Source organism: Kogia breviceps, chromosome 11 (assembly GCF_026419965.1).
Source record: "Kogia breviceps isolate mKogBre1 chromosome 11, mKogBre1 haplotype 1, whole genome shotgun sequence".
In the NCBI taxonomy this organism is placed as follows: domain Eukaryota; kingdom Metazoa; phylum Chordata; class Mammalia; order Artiodactyla; family Physeteridae; genus Kogia; species Kogia breviceps.
In genome coordinates this window covers 95,599,670-95,609,135 of record NC_081320.1, presented here as the reverse complement: position 1 = coordinate 95,609,135, position 9,466 = coordinate 95,599,670, and the positions used below count along the sequence as shown (strand labels likewise).

Sequence of the window (9,466 nt, the reverse complement as noted above, 5' to 3'; positions counted from 1 at the left end):
CCATCAGTGATCCGAGTTGAGTTGGAGAACCAGTTTGATAAACATATTGTGTTGTCCACATTAGGAGCCACAAGGAGACAGCAGCAGGGCGCAGGGGACCACAGAGAGAGGCCCGACTTACTCTGCAAGAGACAGAGACAGCTTCACACGGAGGTGGATTTCAGCGAGACGTCAGAGGACGGGTAGGAGGGAGCCAGGCAGAGGCTGAAGAAAGGCATGTCATTAAAGGAAGGAAAGAACGTGGAAAGGTCCAAGGACATCTCACTTGGGCGGTTTAATAGCACTTACTGTGTACCTCTTGTGTGCTGCTAAGCACTGTAGAGGAAAGCAGATAGGATAGAGCTGACGAGGATTAGATCGTCAAACGCTTGAATGCCATGCTCAGGACAGACGTACAGCATTGTTGAATGCAGACAGAGAGATTACGGAACATGATCTCTTTGTGTAAAATTATTTACCTTCATCATTCAAACATTCAACAGATATTAAGTGCTAATTATAATATACGAAACACTAGGGATCCCTATCTGAGAAGAACATGTCCATAAAGTGTGATAAGTGCACTGATTACAGGAACACGGAGCAGGAGGACTGAATCTAATCTGGGAGGACGGATGGCTGAAGGAGGACTTCCTAGGGGAGGTGACGTTTTAAGCTGAATGTCTAAGGGTGAAGAGAAACTATCTAGGTGGCTGGAGAGGGGAGTGGTCCGAGAAGAAGCAGGAGCTGGCGCGTGAAGGCCTGGAGACCCAAGGAAGGAGCTGGGAGATGTCGGTGAGCCTGCAGTAGAGAGCGCAGGAGCGATGTGGCCTGGGGTCTGTGCTGCAGAGTTTGGGCTCCGCCCCAAGGGAAGCCATTGGTGGATTTTAAGCAGACAGTGACGTGATAAGATTTGTATTTTGGATATGTATGTCTATATCCATGTAATTGACATTTCCCGCTTCACCAGCTTGGTATGCAAAAATGTCACCCTTCCTGAATATTCAAATCTTGATGGCCAGGAGCCCCCAGCTCACCCAAATTAGAAAAAAGATTCTTTGAGATTCTCTCGCCCAGATATTTTTTTAATTGAGATAAAGTTGACATATAACACTGTGTAGGTTTAAGGTACAACATGTTGATTTGATATACTTGTTAACTGCAATATGATTACCTCCCTAGAGTTAGCTAACACCTTAGTTACATCACATAATTATCCTTTCTTTTTTGTGGTAAGAATGCTGAAGATCTAGTCCTTTAGTAACTTTCAAGTATGTAATACAGTATAGGTAACAATAATCACCATGCTGTGCACTGGGTCCCCAGAACTTATTCATCTTCTAACTCCAAGTTTCTAACCTTGGACCAACATGTCCCCGATTCCCCCACCCCCCAGCCTCGGTTTCTATGAGTTCAGCTTTTTTAGATTCCACATATAAGTGACCCAACTATCTCTCAAGACCTGTCCCTGGTCTGTGAATCAGTCTTCACGGGCATGTCCTTTTGCTGCTACCTCCCAAAGAACATGGACGTGGCTGTGTCCTTTGAAGCCGCTCCCCTCAGTGGAAGGCCAGCTTCTGCTCACTGCCTCCAGGGCCGTGTTGCTGCAGTCATGACGTGGGGGTCCGTGTCTTTCCAGAACAGTGACCTTCTGGGCAGCCAGGGGGAATACCAGGGTCCCTCTGCAGCTACGTGTGCGTCTTCTGGACCCTACTTGCTGCCTCCGTGGTGGCCGGTACAGGCCTTCTGTTCCACCTCAGTGTCTCCTCAGGAGGAAAGAGGGGACTCTCCAGCCCATGTCACACTTCCAGAAGAGGCCTCCCGCAGCAAATAGGGGACAATTGTGACCGTGCTGGTGGATCAGCCCCTTCGATGCACACAAGCAGAAGACCACTTATCAGAAGGCGTGACTGAGGACTGCGGCGGTCACGTCAAGAGTGGCTCTGAGGTCAGTTACCCGCTCCGCCCAGAAACAGCATGCTCTCTGACCTCCATCCCCCTCCTGTCCAAAGGGTCATCCCTAGTTTCTTTCACTGCTGTCTGGTGGGCACCGCTCTTCTGCAGGATGGAGACCACGGTCCCTCCCACTCACTCACCAGGCATGTTTTGGGAGGCTGGCCACCTGCAGGTCAAGGCAGCTCACCCCCACCACAGGGACCCCTCCGAGTACCCGAGGGCAGGTCCTGGGCCTGTCCCCTCCTCCCTCACCCTAACACCAGCCTTATTTCCTGCCCAGGACGATCCACTTTTCAGAATGAGTGACGGTGGAAACGTCACATCCTTCAGGGATGTGGTGCCATAACCTCAACAGAGAGTGACCTCAGCATATTTTGTAATATATGTTAAAAGGGTAGATATGCATAGAGAAATGTCTGGAGGGCTGTTTCCCCAAATTTTAATAGCAGTACCTCTGGGTTTTACTGATTCTTACAATCTTCATTTGACTTTAGTATCATATTTGAATTTTTTTTTCACAGTGACTATGCATCATATTGTATTTTCAGGAAAAGAATTCAGGCTTTGGAATCAGATAGCCTTGGCCTATGGCAAGTCAGATCATCAGTTTCCTCATTTATAAAATGAGGAAAGTAATAATGTTTCAGAAGATTGTTGAGAAAAATTCAATATTATTTCTATTATTTTCTTTTTTTATAGATTTTACTTATTTATTTGTTTGTTTGTTTGTTTATTGGCTGCGTTGGGTCTTAATTGCTGTGCATGGCCTTTCTCTAGTTGCAGTGAGCGGGGGCTACTCTTCGTTGCAGTACACGGACTTCTCATTGTGGCGGCTTCTCTTGTTGCAGAGCACTGGCTCTAGGCATGGGGGCTTCAGTGGTTGTGGCACGCTGGCTCAGTAGTTGTGGCTTGCGGGCTCTAGAGCACAGGCTCAATAGTTGTGGCACACGGGCTTAGCTGCTCCACGGCACGTGGGATCTTCCCAGACCAGGGCTCGAACCCGTGTCCCCTGCATCGGCAGGTGGATTCTTAACCACTGCGCTACCAGGGAAGCCCCTCTAATATTTTCATTACTTGTAACTGACCTGGATAGTTTTACACAAATACATAGACATGATTACATTATATACCCAGGTGACCTTTCTTGAAGTGGAGTCCTTCTTTGCCCTTTTCCTCTGTTTTGACTCCTGCCTCCCGCTCTGGTCAGCGCTACTCCCGTCACAGCTCCTGTTACAGCTCCTTGTCAAACCCAGGCCAACGGCCCATCACACACAAACCATGCTGACAACCTAGAAAGTATCTTCCTCTATGATAATACAATAATGAAAACATATTGATATATACACTTAAGTGAATATACATAATCATATAAAAGGTTTTTTGGTCATTTGTAAAAAGAGATCCTATTATACACAATTTTATGCATCCTACTTTTCTCACTCAACAATATGTTCTGGAAATCCATCCTAGGCATCTGGAGAAGTTCTCATTTTAATAGCTGCATGATTTTTTATGATTTGGAAACAACATACTTTATTCATCTGTTCCCATGTTTGTTGATAGTCACTTTGTTTCAGCTGCAACACATATACACACACACACACACATATGCACACACACTACCCCTTTGTTACACAATCAATTTTATTTCTTTGCAATAGATTTTCAGGAATAGGATTTCTGGGTGAAACAGATATAGCATAGCCACTCAACAATATTTCAAATGTATACCTGTTACATAGTAATTGCTCAATAAAATGAAACCTGTGTTTATTCTTATTATTAGGTGAGAAGTTATATTTTGGAGAAGTTGAGTCATTTATTAGATTCCCCATTTAGATAAATGACATACACTTTAAAGACATGGGTTATCTGTAATAACCAAACTAACAACCGTCTTCCCTTTGTTTATACAAAGTCCAAAGGAAACGGGACTTCATTGGAAAACTAAAATAGACATGAAAGTTGACCTCCTTGTTTCCTCTTTGCCATTTCAAATCCATTTCCTCAGTGAGGCAGGAACTCAGAGGCCAAGGGCGCTCCCATAATTGGAGATTCTTGTTTTGTATTTTTGAAAATTGTTATCAGCTTATTTGTATATCTGATCTGAGAAACAAGAAGAGAGCTCATTAAAGCATTTTCCCTGTTGTGAATAAGGAACCAATTTGTAGCCTTTGAGTGAGACTGATGAATAAGTTCCTGTGTCTGCAGCCTCAGCCCTGCCCTCGCCAGGCAGAAGCTCACAGAGAAAAATCAGGCAATTTCTAGCTTGAAAGTTCTCGTTATATTCAGCTGCTCTCAACGAAAATTGAGGCAGCACCTTGTGAAGAGAGGGCAGTTGTGCAAAATGCAGACTTGGTGGATTCCGGACATGAGCGCTCCTAAGCCGTTTGACCAAAAACGTCAGCACATGACAAATTTCAAACTCCAAACTGAAATGGAATCTTGCAAGTTGGCGGAGGGCCAGGGGCTGGGCCCTGGACACAGCCTGAGCCCAGAATGTGAGAGAGATTCTGGGAGAGAAAAGGCACTCACAGAGTTTTAATGAAACAGGAAATAGGTACCTCCGCTTGCCTACGGCTTTGTTCCCTCTTTGTCTGGACACCAGAAAACCAAGGGGAGCTGGGAGGCCTGTGTGGGCACCTCGGATTCTAAGCCATCAAAGCGGGCTGAGCCTCCCATGTCCCAAGTCCACACGCATAAAAACTAGCTTCAGGCGCACAAGTCTCTCTCAGTCATTGTTTCTGCTCTTCTTACCCTGTCTTTCCCAGTATTGTCTACATTTCAGTGAGTGACCGACTTCTGACTTTCTGGCTTTTGGAAAATATTTTTGGCTTCACTATAACCCCTTGGACAGAATTCTGCTCTTCTGCTTCAACTCTCATGACACTCTAATTCAGCTTTGGTTTATACGCTACAGATTTTCCCACTGTGATCCAACTCCAGTCCTAAAGCTCAGTGCACCCTCCCAGGCCCAATCTGTCCCCTTGGAAGGAGGGTTTGGAGTTATAGTGATGAGGTCACAGCCGCAATTCAGAACAAGAAGGAAGAAAAGCTGATTCACACTTAAATGCTTTCCTAGCCTGTTACACATCCATGATGCCTTGGGTTTTGTTTGTTTGTTTGTTTTGGTTTTTTTGCGGTACGTGGGCCTCTCACTGTTGTGGCCTCTCCCATTGCGGAGCACAGGCTCCGGACACGCAGGCCCAGCGGCCGTGGCTCACGGGCCCAGCCGCTCCGCGGCATGTGGGATCCTCCCGGACCGGGGCACGAACCCGCGTCCCCTGCATCGGCAGGAGGACTCTCAACCACTGCGACACCAGGGAAGCCCGATGCCTTGGTTTTTAAAAGGCTCTAAGGCCTGGTCCTTATTTATGGAGCAGCTACTGCACGTAAGGCCAGGCCTGAAATCAATGTTCTTTGGAGATAAGAATAGCTAGGCTATGAAGCATTTGGCTGAGTCCCTGTCTGCAAGAAGCCCAACGTCTGGATTTAGAGACCCACGTGCTCGGTAGATAAATGTCTCAGTTCAGAGTTTGCTGAGTTACCAGCCAATTGAAGGCGCAGGAGGTAGTGGTGTGGGAATTCAGAGGATGGGACACATTCGGGGGCTGGAGTGGAGAGGACGAGAACCAGGGCCCCCCTTGACAGTTGGAGAAAAGAAGGGAGACAGCGGTTACTAAGCACCTACTATGTGTCAGAGTTAGTGTAAGAGCTTGGGTGGTTATCTCTGGGAATTCCCAAGATAGGGGTTGGAAGAGGAGAGGGCATATCCAGCAGGGAAATGGTGCAATTAACATTAATACACATTTATAACATTAATGCACATTTATAACATTAATGACAGCCTGGTCTGAGCTTCGGCAGAATCTCTTCAGGTTGGATGTTTGTCTAGACTAGCTGTGCTTCTCTGCCAGTGCAGAAACAGCCACGATCTATAGGTCTTAAGTAGTTAAGGAGCAAGGTTAATGGGCCTACGCCATGGTCATCATGAATTCTTTGAGCGCCTGCAAGGCTTTGGGGACTCTGTACATTATGAGATGGGCAGAGATGATTGTGGGCCCAGGGACTGGCTGGAAGACCTCGGCCTCACTTCGCAGCCAGATGCTAATGATTTCAAGATAATTAGTGGCCTGGGCCTGGGTCTCCTGTCACTGGTCCGGTTCGCCCTCCACTGTGGCCCCCTCTGTTGTCTGCCCAGAGCAGGCCCCGGGGAGAGGACAGGGGCAGACAGGTGGGCGCTTATACTCTGCCCCTTGCTCACTCGCAGGTGCAAACACCTGTTGCGTGCTGTCCCCTGCCAGGCCCTGCTCTAGGCCCCACGGATGCACTGGCCTCTTCGACGGCGGTGTTTTAAGGCCTGGGGTGGCAGGGAGATGGCACAGAGGAACGATGGTATTTCCACGCACTGCTGGAGACTAAGCCTGAGTCCAAGCACTCGCTGGTCTGAAGGCTGTGCCAGCCCTGTGGTAACACAGTTAACCTTTGAAACCGAATCTGATCCGCTGCCGTCCTGTGGTGTCTGGGCGTCCGTCTGCCGAGGGGACAGCCAACAGGGGGTCCGACGCCCTCCGTCATTAGCCCCACATTCCAGAACAAGAGGCAGAATCCCGGCGGGCCCCACCTCTGGTGAAGCTGTCCCTCCAGGTTTTCCTGCTGTCGTCCTTGGGGTCATTTCTCACTCACCTCCTCCCTTCCTGGCTGGGTGTGGAGTGCGTGTCCCCTCCAGGAAGGATGCTCCCTAAAACGCCCAGCCTCCCACACGGGAGACCGTCTCGGGGAACCCACAGCTGGATCCGGCAGGTGGGCCCGAGTGCCAGCCCCTATAATGGCAGGCTTCGGTAAGCTTCCAGCCCCCCGGTCAAGCTAGGGGTCTTGGGGCCTTTTGCGGGCTGTCCTCTGTGTTTGGAAAGCCCTTTGCTCCTCCGGCCAGTCCTCCTGCAACTCAGCCTTCTGACCCCAGCTGGGCTACCCCTCCCCGCACCTTTCCTTAACCCCTGTGAGCTGACTTCTAGAGCCCCAGAGACTTTTGTAATTAGCTCTTCTTTGTTTAGATGCCCTTTGGACTATGTCTCATTCTCCATTGCATCTGTAGCGCCTAGCCCAGTGCTTGGCACATAGTAGGTCCTCACCGCACTTAATGAATGAAGGAGAGTCATCTAACCTTCCACACCCCAGCCACGTTTGCACCAAGAGCTCTGCAGCCCCTGCTGGTCTTGCATTGGGGGTCTTCCTTGATGACGCATTTGACACTCCAACTGAAATAAGCTATGCATTTTTAGGTTTCTACTGCTTGCTTCCTGTCTGTCTCTCACCCTGCTGGTCAACACCATGATGTGTGAAGGGACGTTTGGAAGTACATTCCATGGGTGCGTATGTCAAGATAGGGGTAAGGTGGCAGCAGGAGTCCCAGCTGCCCGGGGCGGTTCACCCGTGAGGGTTTGCAGACAGCCACCTATGCGCCTTCCTGTCCTTTGGGGATTTCAAAGATGAATAAAGTAGTCCTTGCCCTCCAAGAGCTTAGCCTGAGGATCTGGGGATGCAGGACAGAACTAACAAAGGACAGTTCAAGAACGAATACCATTAACAGCATACACTATTTGTTAAGCACCTACTATGTGTGGGACGCTTAATGGTGACCATCTTTCTTTGCTATAGTGACCTTGCAATTTGTGAACTAGTGCCGTTTTATCGGCTACAGAATTGAAATAGGTGAGCTGTCTTATGTATCAGAGAGTAGAACTTCTGGGACCAGGATGTGAAACCAGACCTCGCCAAGGAATGACCACAGCTTATTCCTTACGAAGATATCACTTTGGGAGCCTCGTCTGAAGAGTGCCTGTGTGCTTTCCGTCCGGTCCTGGCCTTCTGGAACCCTCCTCCTCCCTGGACTCTCACACAGCAGAGCCGAGGGGCAGGGCCCCCCAGCAACGATGAGAACACCTGTGTCTAATTTAGTCGGTGACTCAGAAGTCCCATTCCCGAAATAGGCAGCACAGGCACACGCCAGCTGTGTGTCCCTTTCTTCAGCCTCTTAACAATAAACCCAAACTTCTGACCCTGTGTTCTGTGATTTAAAAGAAGCAAAGCAGTGGCGAACACTGTTCCCAACCTGAACCTCGTACCCAAATGATGTCAGCGGGTACAAACCAACATGCCAGTTGTTAAGTGAGAAGCTAAAAAGAAATACAACTCATTGAGACTTAATGGCAGGTCTGTGTGTGCATGTGTGTGTGTGCGTGTGCGTGTGCGTGTTTAGTTTGTGCATATTGGGGGAAAAAGTTAATTACAGAGGTTTCAGCTTTACTTTCTCAAACCTAAAGAGATCATCACATCGATATGCCAGTCATTGGGGGGACTCGATAACCCCCCAGCCGAGAGAGGAGCCCCGCAAGGAGGGACCTCCTTTTACAACTCGGTGTCCCCAGTGCGGGCCTCGGCAGCTGTAGAACCGAAAAAGTTCTGTTTTCCCGTTGAGTAATAAGTCTACAGTTAGAAGCAGGACTTTTTCCTCTTTTTTTTAAGTAAAAATAAAGACAAGATTTATTCAGTTTCTACTGTATCTTGAATCATTCATTTTTACGCTAATGAGACTCGATTTCGCAGGACTTTATTCTTGATATACTTGGATGGAGACTCTGTTTGTAAACGAGTCTGTTTAAAACTAATAACAGCCACTCCCCCGACGGATCTTCGGGCGATCAGACATCCTTGGAGTTTATTCAGGATGACACGTCACAGCCAGACTCCACCGTCTTAAAGGAGAGAAAACATGACGCGGGGTGCGGGGGGAGCAAGCTGGCCTGGGGCCCCCCGCCCTTGCTCTCGGGGCTCCCCCTGGGAACCCAGGGCAGTGGGTGTCCTCATCCGGGCTGGCGCGTGGGCCCCCGTCTCCTGCTGCAGCTCCTGTCTCTCCCATGCAGCGCTTCCTGTGGCAGACACAGAGCAGTGCTCACAGAGGTCTCTCTGTGGCATTTCTGGAATGTCCTTCTTCCCCAGTTCTGCTGTTCTTTTTTCTTAGCATGAAGGCAGGGGAATAAAGAGGCCTCTTTATACTGGTCTGGGCTTCTGCGGAGCACATCTCATTGCGGAGCATTTAAGACAGTTAGTGTTTCAGAGACAACCTGGGCACAGCCGGGCACCTCCCCAAAAGGCTGGCCGTGCAGTTGGCACCCCCGCCCTGACTCGGGCGGGGCTGGGCGCTGCCTCCAGGCCGGGGGGCGCGTGGGGTTGAAGGCACACAAGGCACTGAGCCGCTCACGCCTGGCTCTGTGGGTGGAGGGGGCAGGATCAGCGCCGGGCTGGCCTTGGCCTCAGGAGAGCGTCACCAGCCTCCACCCCGCCCCTTAGACTCCACCGAGTCCTTGCACGTATGACCCATGTTCTCACAAAAACTCAAAAGAGGCGGGTGTTACCATCCATATATATATATATATATATATATATATATATATATATATATATATATATATTTTTTTTTTTTTGTGGTACGTGGACCTCTCACTGTTGTGGCCTCTCCCATTGCGGAGCA

The 9,466-nt window shown here is 49.0% G+C and overlaps 1 long non-coding RNA gene across 2 annotated transcripts; it reads left to right on the top strand.

The window, feature by feature from the left end:
* The first annotated feature begins 485 nt into the window (after positions 1 to 485).
* LOC136792187 (uncharacterized) lies at positions 486 to 7,993 on the top strand. Of its 2 annotated transcripts, none has more exons than XR_010835648.1 (4): positions 486 to 774; positions 1,751 to 1,927; positions 7,218 to 7,304; positions 7,617 to 7,993. It is a non-coding gene; the product is annotated as an uncharacterized lncRNA (long non-coding RNA). The 2 variants fall into 2 exon arrangements; XR_010835649.1 differs by having other exon boundaries at positions 7,594 to 7,993.
* The last annotated feature ends 1,473 nt before the right edge of the window (positions 7,994 to 9,466 follow it).